This window comes from Ruditapes philippinarum, unplaced genomic scaffold (genome assembly GCF_026571515.1).
Source record: "Ruditapes philippinarum isolate M1 unplaced genomic scaffold, ASM2657151v2 ctg14838_1_1_1_1, whole genome shotgun sequence".
Lineage (NCBI taxonomy): Eukaryota > Metazoa > Mollusca > Bivalvia > Venerida > Veneridae > Ruditapes > Ruditapes philippinarum.
The window spans coordinates 3,247-6,281 of NW_026862165.1; the positions used below are offsets into that span (position 1 = coordinate 3,247).

General features: G+C 31.1%; 1 long non-coding RNA gene across 1 annotated transcript; it reads left to right on the forward strand.

Moving 5' to 3' along the window:
- The first annotated feature begins 583 nt into the window (after positions 1–583).
- LOC132718156 (uncharacterized) lies at positions 584–2,593 on the forward strand. Its single transcript, XR_009624052.1, has 3 exons — positions 584–655; positions 889–971; positions 1,632–2,593. It is a non-coding gene; the product is annotated as an uncharacterized LOC132718156 (long non-coding RNA).
- The last annotated feature ends 442 nt before the right edge of the window (positions 2,594–3,035 follow it).

The following is a 3,035-nucleotide window of genomic DNA, read 5'->3' on the forward strand; positions in this document are numbered from 1 at the left end:
TTTGATAAGGCAAACTTTGATAGAAATGTACATACATTGCTTTGTTCTTTAATATTTGTATATGTTTTCTTAGTTTCATTTATGTCATTGTTTTTGTATTCGCTGAGTTAGCAGTGAATACAGTTCTATCACAATTTGCGGGATTTCAATACAAGAATGGGTACCTAACAACGCAAAGTAGTTCTACACAGATTTTCTTGTCACACACAAGTGATAAGATTTTGAATTGTCAGTAGTTCATTTTTGATTGTGTTATTTCTATCGTATATTATTTGCATGTTTTCAGGATATAATCAGTAAAAAATATCATTAGTATTCATTCACGTTAACTTTGAGTAAGGAAGTAGTTCGTACCAAAACAAAGTTTTCGACGCTATTTTTGTATGTGAAAGCTGATCTCATCATTTTCTAAAAGTAGGTACAGAAAACTTACCAATATTATTTGAACTTAATGTAATCTGTTTTGGAATTCTTATTTGGATTTCATGATGTGTAACAGTGTTGATAGTTCAGGTTATTGATATATTTTTTGTTGTTTGAGTTGTTTCCCTTGGTTTCCCGCAATATCACTAGTTTTGTCTATGTTTAAGCAGCTTTGTTTGTAAAAAGTTCAAAGTGTTCTTAATTTATTGGAAATATGGATTATTGATAGTTGGTCAGTATTATTTTGAGTTGCATTTGGTTTAAATTAGTGTTTTATAGAGTGTATGTCATAGATGATTTTTTAATTAAGTAATGAGTGTGGTCTGATTTGAAATGTCATCAGTATTCGTGACTTGGAACCTTTGAGAATTGTTTTCAGAAAAATCCGTTAATCTAGCTCTCTGTTTACTTAATCTCACATTTTATTCATATCACTTTGCACATTGTGTTTATTATATTTTGCAGAAGTTACAGCAGAGAGAGAGTTTGACAGTATGCGTGTTTGAAGAAGATAATGCTATTATTGGTACATTCAATTCCACGAACTGGTGAGTTTAGAATTTATTTATGAATATGATGTATTTTATAATAACTTCATTAAATGAACTTATGATTGTGGATAGAAAGCATATAGCTATATTATATGTTAATATACCTACAGGTTAAGTAAGCTGTTCAATGTGTTGTAAATATTTAATACACCGATAAACACTTTCAGAACTAGCAGACGAGAGGCTTTTCTTATCAGTAGTTTTAGGAATAAAGATAACCGGTTGTTTTCTCACTGTATAAATCTCACTGTATAAATCGTATGTAAAATGGTCTGACATGTGGTAGGTTTAACTGTTCATTTGAATACTTTGTGGAGTCAAAGATGTGTTGAAGAATATCTATCTATAGTTTACACTGTGACGAAGCTAAGATCCAACGTTTGCTATTGGTGTAATACATTTTAAAATCGGACATTTAATCAGAACAAACTAGCGGTTTTGTTTAAGCATAAGAGATATCAATTTTACTCGAAGATAAGGGAAGCAACTCGATACACCTCGGTTATTTACGTAGATCATATAGAAAGTGTTAATTAATGGGTTTATTGTAATTGACCATAAATTTGGAGGTTTTTATTTAAATGATAATTATGCATTTCAGACATAGGAAATTGATTTAACTCTATTTTTATGTTGATGTAATTTGTTTAATTTCAGAGTGTTGATTTCCTCGATTTCATTGACTCGATGATTCATTCTCTGATTGATGATTGTTGATTAAATGTTCTAATGATCAATCAACTTATTGATTTACTGATTGATTGGACATGTCATGGAGCTTAATATAGATGGAGAAGTAACTTAGACGTCATACAGTTAAATTCAGTATTATTGGGGTTGTTCTAACGCAAGTTATCATGTGTTTCGGGATTTTCCAAGATTTGATGCATCCTGGGTAATAGTAGCCAAAATACCGCCATATTGAATTCCAAGAGGAACATTGACAAAAAAAGACGAAGCATTTTCTACTTACATAAGAAGCAATAGTTATTTATGTTAAAACGTACCATACACACTTTTCCACACAGATATTTCTCAAAAAAAACAATGTCGGCAATGTAAACAGTAGTTCATGGATATCGCCGAAGTTTAACGAGAGTGCGAGAATCGGGGACTAGTGGGAAAACCCGATTATCACCGAAGCGCACTGTGGATCTGAATCTGACTATCAACTATTTTCTGAGCTTCCTATCCATTGTATATATATCTGTGGACATGTAAGACGAATATATGTGAACTGTAAGATGTTAAAATGTGCAAAGTTGTTTGTTTAGAAGAGAAATACACAATTTTTGGAGAAACTTTTTGTTTGAATGATCAAGGTATAAACACTTTTTGTAAATGAACATCAGGCTACCATTTTCATAGTAATGGCAGGGCTTCCATTAATGGAAGTTTGGGAGTCATTTCACTCCTTGAATTTGGCTTGTGACTTCCAAAATGTAATGCTTTTTTCTTCTTTACCAATATTTTGTGACTTCCAATGTCAAGACATTTTGCAGTCTTTGACTTCCAAATTTTGGATCTTAATGGAAGCCCTGAATGCCAATGGACCTACATGTTTCACCTAAATTGTATTGGAAATATGTGAAAAACTTCCTTGTAAAAAAGTTTCTAGCTGAAGTTAAGCAGAGAAATGCATTGGATACCTCAGAATATTGCTATGTTGTTAAAAAATTTCCAAGTCTTATGGTCACATATTCATGGAAAAATTCTAAGAAAGGAAAATAGATTCTCAGGTGTATAGATTTCCAGTCTGCTTATCATTTACATACAATCTGGAAAACTTCAGTAGTGTCACTGGGGTCAAAATTAATCCTGTCTAATGGTAATGTTGTAAAAAGTTCTATTTTTTTTGTTTAAAGCATAAAGTTTATTGTATATATATTTATGTATTATAATAGAAATTAGATATATGTATGGATATTTTGTGTAAACCAACATGTGAAAACCCTGGAACATCATTGCTAAAGCAATATTGTTAGGTACAATACCATACATTTAATAGACAAGAAAGGTACGGTAATAATATTATTTACTATAGATTTAGAATGCAAGAAA